At 41.8% G+C, this 12,025-nt stretch overlaps 1 protein-coding gene across 1 annotated transcript in view; it reads left to right on the top strand.

The window, feature by feature from the left end:
* Positions 1 to 297: 297 nt before the first annotated feature.
* The window catches only part of BCLAF3 (BCLAF1 and THRAP3 family member 3), a 42,298-nt gene continuing 30,570 nt past the window's right edge, over positions 298 to 12,025 (top strand). The window contains exon 1 of the mRNA XM_048493964.1: positions 298 to 512. The gene's annotated coding sequence lies outside the window, so the exon portion shown is untranslated. The remainder of the gene's footprint in view (positions 513 to 12,025) is intronic.

The following is a 12,025-nucleotide window of genomic DNA, read 5'->3' on the forward strand; positions in this document are numbered from 1 at the left end:
TGGGAAGGTGAAACGAAAAATCCACGGCCGGAAAGACACCCTTTCCCCGCCGCCCTGGGGATGCTAAGAGCCAGGACGCGTGCTGGCGAGACAGGTTCCAGCCTTGGCACCTTCACCTGTCGGGATTTCAGAAAAGAACCATTTCCCGGTGCAATTTAATAGCTTGAGAAAGCAGCGTGAGGCACGCCTGAAAAAAAAGCCCCAAAGGCAGGCAAGCCATTCTCCCGGATTCCGGAGGGTGGTCGAGGGTGCTGCAGTGCGGGCTTTGTCCCGCCCCTCTACTTCCGGGGCACTGGGCCCGGCCTCCTGCCTGGGGCGGGCTTGGTAGGCCAGGTCTCTTCCTCCTCCTCGCTGGGCTCCTGCTCCTCTGCCGACTCCCCCTTTGCCTCCACTGGTCTGGGCTGAACTTCGGGGTCAGGGGAGAAGCTGAAGCGGTGCTGGCGGCGGGCATCGCTTGAAGAGAAACTAGTCGCGGGAAGGGGGGACGGCTGCAGCGGCGGAGGCTGGGCAAGGTAAGCGCCCGCGGACCCCGCCCCCCTTGCCTGGCCTGCGGAGCTGAAACCGCCAGTGCGGACGGACAGCTGGTGGTGCGTGCGGGGAAGGAAGCTGGGTCGGGATTTCCTCAGGGGTGGGCCGGGGGAGGGGAGAGGAGAGAACGTGCTTTCTCACTGACTGAGGATTTGCGTCCACTCGTGAGTGGTTTGGGTCTAGCGTCCTTGCAGCCAAGAAGTGGGACACCGGAGCGGTTCTTCTTGCGCGTTTCAACTTGCACACAGTTTTACTGTGCCACGGGGGTTTAGCAGATCCCCGCACCCCGTTGGAATAGCGTATCCTTGTCACGTGTTTTCCAGTAGAGCGTCTCAAGTATAGTCAGCGGGCTGCTTATTCTGGGTTAGTGTAAATAGGAGTTGATATCAAGCGAATGGTATAATAATATCTGAAGCTCTGATCGTTTAAATATAGTTATGGCTTTTTATTTCAGTTAATTAGCTCAGAGTACAAAGTGACACATGCGAGCGTTCCACTTATGGCAGAAAATTCTTTGGTTACTGTGTAGTAAAGGGCATCGAAAGTTGCATGCTCGGAGTTCTAGACGAATACAGGACAGTTACTTTATGGAACTATATTAGTAATCACTCATATTGTGAGGTAATTAAAAGCTCCCTGAATATGCTTTGCAAGGAAGGCAGAACTGGAAAGATCACAGGTGGTCGTCTTGGTATCTGAAATACTATAAAGGAATTTAAGATTTGTTCACATCTGGTTAAAGGACCTTAAGTATGTAGAACAAAATTTGAGGACAATAGCACTTTAAAGACCCTCACTTGAATGGAGAAGACTTGCCCAGTCTCATCAGATCTTGGGAGCTAAGCAGAATTTACCCTGGTCTGTATTTGGGTGGAAGTCCACTAAGGAATTACATGGTTTCTAAGTAGAGGAAGACATCTCTGAACATCTTTGCCTTGAAAACTCTTTGGGATCATCATGAGTTAGCTGTGACTTAAGGGCACTTTATGCACAAACACATACACACAGTACATTAAAGATCAACAACAATTTCCAGGGTATAAGTTTCATGAGTTAAAACTCACTTATCTAGTACAAACTACAAGTCATATACACACTGAGGCTGGTATCTGACAAAACAAGCTTTGATTCACTAAAGTTTATGCCCTGGAATATCTTGTATGTTGGTGTTGTATTGAGATGTATCTGGATGTCAAGGGTCTGTTCTTGGCAGTGTTTTGTCTTCAAATACTATGTGACAGTCCCAAACAGGTTGGAGGAATGATTCATATATTTTCCTGTACCAGTGCTGTATAATATCTAAAATCATGATAGAGGAGGGGAGGGAGAGACAGACAGACAGCCGTGTTCATTTGATAAAGCACTTCTATACCTCTCAGTAGCTATCCATCATCTGACATTCCTTACCTTTCAATAGATTTTTTAAACAGTTGGAATTGGGTGGGGGGGATATAACATGAAGCCCTTACTACTATGTAGGTTTATGGTTGGGTACCATTTAGCAAGTTGCTAAGCCTGTCTGTAAAATTGTGATATGTCAGTAAGCTAGTTCACTCCAGATCAAATCGGAGATATGTTCAGTGGAATCTTATGTGAGATCATATAGTTATAAATAATAATTGTGTGTATGTGCATATGCGTATGTGTAAATCTTATACATACCTCTGCAAATTAATTTTGGTTCAATTGCCTTAATGTAATTTTGCATATTTGCTGCTTTTCATCACCAGTCTTAGTGTCCTCTCTTGCTGTGAAGTGGATTGACTTTGAATCAAAGCAACTTTAAATTGCTGAAAAGATGATCGGTATAAATCGTTGATAGAAATATTCCATTTAATAATTCTTATATTTACAGAGCAAGAGTGCACACTAATTGTTGATAAAATATTAAAACACAGTGGTTTGCCTCAATGTGGAGACTTTGTATTTCTTAGGAGCCTAATGTGATATGTAGACCTGCTACCCACATAACTTATGCACCGCACAATTATATCTGCTTAGATAAGAGGGTTCATTAGAAGAGCAATGAGCTTCCATTTGGCCTTTTCTGTACATTTGGAAGGATGCTAAGCAAGATGACTTATTTGCAGGTGGGGTCTCTGTCTGGAGACAGGTGTACTTTTTACAAGGCAAGTGTACTTTCTAGAAACAAGAACTGATAATAAGTGGAATGGATGGTGTTTATGTAAATTGGAAAGGCAGTGTCTATGTTGATTATTAAGGTAATAAATATTGGGACTTCCTATCAAATACAAATATATTTTTATTCTTTGCTTTGCTATAGGCATTGATAAGGAAAATTATTTTATGAATGGATTCAGTTGACATGTCATTCCATTTTTAGTAACGTTCAACAGGGCATGTGGTGGTTGAGAACCAAAGTTTGCGTTGAACAATTTGGTGAGACAAAGCTTTACATGTGCTGTGCCTAGCAGTGAAAAACACAGTCTTGGGATTGCTATGTTGATCACTGCAATCTCAGGATGGCTTGTTGAAGTATGTGTTTATTAAAAGACGTATTAAGTATCTACAGTAGTGAATTCTTGGTTAAACGGTTTATCATCTATTTGTAACTTTGAAGTTAGTTTTTTAAAAGAATAAATACTAAATATCAGTAATCTGCTGAATGGTTTGCGTTCCTGGAGCAGTATGTGTTACATCTAATTGAACAACTACAAACAGAGTAAGGTTCTCAACACATGAGTGGAACTTATCTAAACTTTGAATTATTTTGTTTACTGTTTAAATTTATTTTATTTTTATTTATTTATTTATTTATTATTCAATTTTTTATACCGCCCCATCCCCGAGGGGCTCTGGGCGGTGTACAACATCCTTTTCCAGAAGTTGTAGTATGATTTAGACTGACATCCTGGTTTCCACTGCCCTGGGGCAGGGTTGTGGAAACGTCTTCTAAAATCATCTAATGCATCTTATTACTTTTGTGGCAAAATTGGTTATTGCAACAAGTTTCATGAGAAAAGGGTGTTCCAAGTAAGCTCTTTGGTACATATCTTGGGTTGTATCCAATGACTATTCTGTTAAGTGTAGAGCTTTCTTCCAGTGAAAGAGAGAAACTAAGCCATACAAACATTAACTATATTGTATACCATATAAATATGTATAAGACCTCAACCATCTGAATAGCCATGTGGATTGTCACCCGTTCCTGTAAAGGATTCAATGGTGTTGATGTACGGGCCAGCCGCCCGACCTTCCCCACCCCATTACACCCAAAAAGCCTTTTATTTCTGCTTCTATGGAATTCCTTACAGTTCCGAGGATGGATTATACCTAAGTGACTAAAAATCTTTCATACTTAATCTGGAAGAAAATAATCTTTTGTAGTGTCAGTGGTTCGTAAATACAGTTATCATGATACATGTCAACCAATTAGTTAAGAAGCAGTGTTGGTTTTTATTTTTTCTTTACTCTACCGAAAGGACTCTCAAAGCATCTTACAACCACCTTCCCCCTCACACAAGAGGTACTTTGTGAGGTAGGTGAGGCTGAGAGTATTCTCATATAACTGTGTCTAGCCTAAGGCCATCCAGTGGGCTGCATGTGGAGGAGTGGGGAATCTAATCTGCATGGTGTAGTGGTTAAGAGTGGTAGACTTTAATCTGGAGAACTGGACTTGATTTCCCACTCCTCCGCATGAGTGGTGGACTCTAATCTAGTGAACCAGGTTTGTTTTCCCACTCCTAAATATGAAGGCTGTATGACTTTGGGTTTATCACAGTTTTCTCAGAACTCTCTCAACCCCACCTACCTCCCAATATGTCTGTTGTGGGGAGAGAAAGGGGAAGAGTTTGTAAGCTGCTTTGAGGCTCCTTGGGGTTGAGAAAAGCAGAATATAAATCCAAATGTCTTCTTCTCCAGATTAGAGTCTGCTACTCATTTGGAAAAATGAGAAACAAATCCAGTTCTTCAGATTAGAGTCTTCCACTCTTAACCACTACACCACAGTGGCACAGCCATAGTTCAAAGTAATTGTAAGATTGGACATATGCTGAAGAAAACTGCTGATTCCAGCAATACAAGTGTAGAGATGTCTCAATCCAGACATATTTCAGTACGAGAAGAGCTCCCAAAATCTCAAATAACCCTGGGATCTGAATCCACAAGCCCTAGCCATGTAGCCTGACACCAGCCCTTTTAACTATCCCACAAGCATAGATGCCAAAAACCAGACTTTCAACTTCCCTGGGAATACAGAAAAGTCAGTCCTGCAAGGAAGGTCTCTGCAGAGTGAATTTCACTAAAAACAGCTATCTGGTAGAATGCAACCATTGGGTTAGGCACTAGATTTAGGTTGAAGCTAGCTGGATACACAAAACATTTTTCATGTGAATAAAGGTAATTTATTAAAATTGTGCTCAGCACATATAATAAAGAGAACAATAGCAAATAAGGCAATAAAACAAATAAATATATTCCCAGAAAGGAACTGACTAAATACTGTTCCAAAACTATACTCACAAACAAGATTTCCCCCCTTTCCATGGAGTCCACAGCTTCCAGGCCATTCACTCTGTAGCAAAACAAGAAGTCAGGCAGTCAAAGACCTGTAGAATGACCATGAGAAGTACAATTTTCCTAAGCTTGGGTAGCCATCTTTATGAGGAAGGTCCTAAGGTGGCAAGATACGTGTTGACCAGTCAAATGATATAAGACTCTGCATATCTAATTGTTAACCAGGTACTCCCAAGGGCCAAATCATCAGTATATATAAAAGAGTAAGCCTAGAAGGTGGAGATGACTGACTTCCAACCAGTCGCCACACATACGTGACCTGGGGACAGGCTTACACAGAACTGGTAAAAACCAACTCAGACAAAACAGTAGAATTTGGAAGTTATTTGCTCTATATAGATCAAATTGCTTAGCTTCTGAGATCTAATGAGACTGAGTTATCATGGACAATCCAGGTTAGGGCACCCAGGTAATCCCAAGGTATAACTGGGGGGGGGGGGGCATTTGATCTGTATGTTGGTGAGAAAGTATACTTCTACAATTTTTAAAAAAATACTGGGGCTAAAAGGAGAAGGGGTCCACTAGGTTACATTTAAACCCCGGATCTCTTCTCAGTAAAATAAATTAAAAGGTTAGATGCCAGAGTGGAGTATCGGGGTGCCTCTTGACATACACAGTGGACTTTCTTCAACAGTCTCTCTCTGCTGAAGAATCACAGCCCACTTCTACATAGCTGAGACTTCAGAGCGCTGGATGCAACTCCCTGTCATGGCCCTGGAGAGCAATGAGTCTTCAGGGGATGAGCAGAGCCCAGTAAGCCCAGACTAGGCTGGGAATTATTATTATTATTATTATTATTATTATTATTATTATTATTATTATTATTATTATTATTATTATTATTATTATTATTATTATTATTATTATTATTATTATTATTATTTATTCAATTTGATAAATCGCCCTACCCCCGAAGGGCTCAACAAGGGCTGACCTTGGTGCAGCCAGGGCCCCTACAGGCTTTACAGGGTGAACAACAGCCAGGTCAAAACTCAGATCCAGAAGTACCTGCAGAGGCAGGCTTTTCATCCAGCCCTGCTCCAGAGACTCAAGCACCTAGCTCACCTGAGCCCACATGTCAGGGAGTTGAGGGAGTTGCTGCGTGTTAAACGAAGAAGCATGCACCTGCTAGCTCACAGAAAGCACCTTCTGCAGCAGGGGGAAGCAGAGTCTTCACAGGATGAAGCCTAACATGCCAAAAGGGCCTATATTAAGCAGGTTCACAGAATATCCCAGCCTGGATGCAACAAAGCACATAACTGCTGCAACGCTTCCTCTGACTTGTGGATTCTGTGCATTCTGACTGGACTTCTGATGCTGGACTTCTGATGCTGAAACCTGACTCTCGGACTGGACTCAGCTTCCTGCTGTAACCTGATATCTCTGCCTGGCAGCTCAAGCCAGGACACTCTCATGAAGTCATGAACCCCAGAACCTTTTCATTCAAAAACTAAGCGCTGAATGAAAGAAAGGCAGAGAGCAGGGGAGGCTTACCTCCTGGGACCTCTTGGCTCTTCTTTTCCAGCTGCGCTTCTACTCACTGCAGTGGGGAAAGAGCCTGGCAGCCCCGGCAATCTCTTTTCCTCCTGCCACAGCGACTGCCTTTCCCCATTCCCACCCTCTTGCTGGAGTGGTCTGCAGGCTTTGCCAGTTTCCAGGGAAACCAAGTGGTCTGGAAGGCCAAGCGAGAATAAGGTTTGGTAGGGAGAGCCGAAAGGAGACTTGGCCAAAACGGAGGGCTGCAGCTGGGGAGTGGATGGTAAGTAACAACAAGCTGAGGATGCTGAAGTTGGTTTCCAGTCTGTCTAATTGTCTTCATTATTTTCAGATGGATTCACAAATAAGAAGCAGGAAATGTTAATAAGGAATAGGAAAATCAACTCCAAGCTCCTAACAAGGTGTAGAACAGGTGTAGTCCTCCGTAGAGGACAGGACACGACTTCCACAAAATCTCCCTCTATTTCTGAGGAACTTTCCTCACATTTAAGTTTCTTTTACTCCAGTGGAAAGTAATTCAGTCATTTATGCAGAGTCCTCTCCAGTGGAATCTGTTTTGCTTTAGGTGTATGTGTTAAGGGTGGTCAAGACAAGTTGCTTCCAACTTATGGTGACTCTATCAATTAATAATCTCCAGAACGTACTATTCTTAACACCCCGGATAAGATCTTGCAAAATGAGGGTTGTGGCTGGCTTGCTTAAGTTAATCCATCTCACATTGGGGCTTCCTCTTTTCCTGCTGCTTTCAACTTTCCCTAGCATTAGTATTAGTTTTCAAGACCTGTTAACGCCAGGATGTTTTGGAAGACATTGATTCACAGAGTCACCATGAGCTAGAAGCGACTTTACAGCATTATTGTTTTCCAGGGACTCTTGTTCTAGCTATGCTTTAGAGAAAAACTATCTAGCCTGAGGCAAATCAAAAGAGCTTTGTGGCATTTTAAAGATTAACTGATACTGGTGTCCAGGAAAAAGAGAGAGCTGATGACATGGGACCAAGTGGGAAGGAAACACAGGAGGAGTTGTTCCCCCTCTGTGGGCACTGTTACTCCACCAATGGTTTTCTAGAGGCTGCTGTATTTGTTCGTACAGCGGCTTTACTGCTAATGGGAAATAGCAAGTCATGATTTACACTGCCACCATAAAACCCTATTCTTTTCAGGATGATGCAGCAGTATTTCTAATTTGCTTGATTGCCCAGAATGGCTGTTACCAGAATGTTAAAAGATTACAGTTCTGGTTCCCTTCATTATTTCATTTGTAGACCTGAGCCTGCCAAGGTGTGAATCATACAATAACTTAAGGGATCTTAGTCCTTGACAACAAGAAATTGGATCTATACCCTACCCTTTCTGTACTTGTACTGTCTTAATACTTTATTTGATACTCAATGCAAGGTGTTTTAACTGTGTCAAATTTGTGCAGGTTCTTTAATAAGCATGAGAAACAGGTTAAAACTTATAATAGGAAAACATATTAAGTAACTCAATAACATCCACGCATGCACACACACACTCACACACACAAACATATATTCCAATTTCCCTTTAGGAAATTTCTTATTCCATTTTTAAATATACATGTTACAAATCTTTTTAAAATCTGTCAGATAACAGCTAGTAGCGTAAAATAAATTATAACACAGTTGAAAATAAAACATGAAAAACGTAAAACAACAACAACACAGCAATATATCTCACCTCAATATTTGAAAACGGGGGAAAAACAGTTGTATTACATTAGTATAAAAGCTACCATCTTAATTGATGGGAAATTAAACAAGCAAGGAGATAATAATTCAGTTAAAGGCCTGAATGAACAAAAAAAATTGACCTTAAGCCTACAAGCCAAATTACTAGGAGAGCTTCATTCCACAAGGCATTTAGCAAGAAGAAGAAATGGAGTTTGGATTTATATCCCATTTTTCTCTCCTGTAAGGAGACTCAAAGGGGCTTGCAATCTCCTTTTGCTTCCTCTCCCCACAACAAACATCTGTGAGGTAGGTGAGACTGAGAGAGTTCCAAAGAACTGTGATTAGTCCAAGGTCACCTAGCAGGCTATATGTGTAGGAGTGGGAAAACAAATCCAGTTCACCAGGTAAGAGTACTCCACTCATGTGAAGGAGTCGGGAATCAAACCTGGTTCTCCTTATCAGAGTCCACTGCTCCTAATCACTACATCACACTGGCTCTAATAGTCTTTCATTTGTTGAAATTGAAACAGTAAAACAGTGGAGAAGGTACATCTTCTGGGGCAACAGATGCCACCAATAAGAGACAGAAGCTGTAGATGAATGAATCCAACTCTGAGAAAAGGAGAGCCATCATATTTCAGCAAAATGATTCTAAATATCTACCAGGGCAAGAACTCTTTGCCAGGGTAGATCCTTGACCTGAAACCAGGAGCCTGCACACCACATTTTGAGTTGAATCCTGTCAGATTTTATTCTGGTTAAAAAAAATGGGTATCTTTGAAAAGGCTTCTCGTTTATGGGACCTGGTGACTGAAAAGCTCCTGTTGTATTAGCAGAAAAGTCCAATCCTATTTTGGTTGATGCCAGTCTTTCAAGCATTTACCTTCTAGAAATATTCATTGTTATCCTTTCGGGAGAGGCAGACATTCCCTATATGTAGAGTTTAATTTCCTAGATGGGCATACAAGGGATTTGTGTCATTGAAATTATGAGACTGCTTTGCTGAAGAATGAACCTGAGTTGAAATTACATTTGACACCTTTGTGTTTTGCAGACTGATTAGAGCAGTTTCCCTATAAATCTGAGACCTGGGTTTTTCAGAATTGGTATTTAACCTATGTATCAAAAACCTATCACATCTTTGCAAGGATGGTTTGATTCCCCTGTTCCCAAACCAGGAGCCCTGGCAAGAATCTTGTTCTGATAGTCTGACTGCTACTAGGTTTAGACTCTTGCACACACTGCATAACATACCAATAAAAACAAGAGGCTTTATTGAAAAGATTAAAGAAGAGGATCAGGTTTAAGCATAAGACAAAGGTACTGCAAAATAACAACTCTAGCTTCTTAATATACACTAACAGATGAGACTCCAGTCTACTGCTAATGAATGTCATTGGGTGATCACAACTTGTACTATGAAAAGTTCTCTCCCTCTTCCCTTTTTCTCCATACTATTCATAGTGTAGTGGTTAGAGTGTCAGATGAGGATTTGGGGACCCAGGTCTGAATGTGGATCTGCACTCTTCTGTGGAAACTTGCTGAATGATTTGGCCAGTCATCCATTGTCCGTCTAGTCTACCTCACAGGCATGTTATGAGGATAAAGTGGAGGAGAACAGTGTAAACTGTTTTGTTTCTCCATTTGGGAAAAACATGGAGTATCAATGAAGTGGATAAATAAGTAGCTAGGTAAGTGCATTAGTAATTCCCTGCTGCTGTCTTCTCTTTTCAAGGGGAATAGGAACAAGGATGTTTATTTGGAATAGAGAGTGACTGCTACAACACGTGTGTGACCTTATCCTGAGCGAGTGTGGAAATATGTAGGAGGTGCTCTGGGTTTGTGACCTGGAGCTTCCAGTTGCCTGGAATGTTAGCAAGAACTATTTGCAAGGGCTCGTGTATCTCATGGTGTTCTCATGCTGCTTTCGGTGTCTGTTTGGCAAGTGTAGTCTTGTGAATTTTCTCCTGTTTTGCCTGCCAGCCCCAGTCCATTGTTAAATACAAGAATATTTACTCCCATTGGTTCTAATGGGTTTTCCGGGCTGTGTGGATGTGGTCTGGTGGATCTCGTTGATAACGTTTCGCCTGCATCTGTGGCTGGCATCTTCAGAGGTGTCTCACAGAAGGAAGTCTGTGATAGGACTTACAGTGTGCAACAAACAAACACACCTCCCAGCTCTCACTACAAACGAGACTGGGTTAGAGTATACAGCCACAGCATAGAATCGTAGAGTTGGAAGTTGGGCCACTCAGGGCATCTAGTCCAAGCCCTGCTCAATGCAGGATCATCCTAAGCATCCCTGACAAGTGTTTGTCCAGCAGCTGCTTCAAAACTGTCAGTGAGGTGGATCTTCTGGACAAATATATTGAAAGATTCCACCTTTTAAATGTTCTTGCCTGGAATTCAAGCAAACCTTGCTGGAACTGAGTTCTACTACACAACCTCTGGTTAATACCCTTTCCCTTGGCATCTCAGTGGAGTGAAATCACTAGAAATGTTCTCAGGCTGTGTGAAGCCTCCAAGACCAAAACAAAGACAAGGGCAGGTGCTGGCTGCTTCAAAGGGTGAGAAAGGTTACTGTGTACATAAAAATGAAAATATACAAGCATAGGGTTAACAGCATAACAAGCCAAGGACTCCCATGGTGCCACCATCTCCCAGTTCACCCCATAATCTCATGGCAAGAGTCAGAAAATAACTGAAATCTTGACAGGTATATGTTTCTGTTATGTCCTCTCAGATTCAGAAATCTTTCATTTTCTCCTAGTGTAAGTTTGGAATTACATTAATAATATTTTAATTATTCCAACAAGTGTGTCCATAAATATACAGCCTTCGCATGTTTTTCATCTGTCTTTCAAGAGATAATTTAAGATAATAAAGATACTGTATATACTCATGTATAAGTCAAATTTTTCAGCACATTTTTAATGCTGAAAAAGCTCCCCTCGACTTATATGCGGGTCATTAAAATTTTGTGTGTGTTTTTACTTTGCCGGCCAGCAGGGGGCGCAGTTTTTATGCTAGAGGCGCCAAAATTTCAGGGTACCCTCAGAAGACTCTCCTGATGATACCAGCCAGGTTTGGTAAAGTTTGGTTCAGGGGGTCCAAAGTTATGGACCCCCAAAGGAGGTGCCCCCATTCCCCATTGTGTTCAATGGGAGCTATTAGTAGATGGGGCTACCCTTTTGAGGGTCCATAACTTTGGACCCTCTGAACCCAACTTCACCAAACCTGGCTGGTCTCATCAGGAGAGTCTCTTTATGATACCAGCCAGGTTTGGTGAAGTTTGGGTCAGGGGATCCAAAGTTATTGACCCCCAAAAGGGATGCCCCATCCCCCATTGTTTACAATGGAAGCTAATAGTAGATTTTTCATTTCTGATAATATCCCTCTTAAAATCTAAGTTGGGTTACATTTGGACATACAGATGATGAGGAGGAATCCAGTTTTGAAGGATTTTAACTCTTGTGTTTTAGCTTGGTTGCTGGTTGAGCTAAGGTTTTTGTACTTTTAAAGTTATTGTTGATACCATATTGTTCTTGTTGACCCTCTTTTCCACTTACAGAGCCAGTTTACTGTTTTTCTTTGAAATAAATATTCAAAAACATTTAACCTACTGATGCCTCAATTGATGCTGCATTTCCCACCCTCGACTTATACGCGAGTCAATAAGTTTTCCCAGTTTTTTTTGGTAAAATTAGGTGCCTCGACTTATATGCGGGTCGACTTATACACGAGTATATACGGTAGTTCCTTCCAGTCTCA

The sequence above is a fragment of the Sphaerodactylus townsendi genome, linkage group LG04 (genome assembly GCF_021028975.2).
Source record: "Sphaerodactylus townsendi isolate TG3544 linkage group LG04, MPM_Stown_v2.3, whole genome shotgun sequence".
Classification (NCBI taxonomy): domain Eukaryota; kingdom Metazoa; phylum Chordata; class Lepidosauria; order Squamata; family Sphaerodactylidae; genus Sphaerodactylus; species Sphaerodactylus townsendi.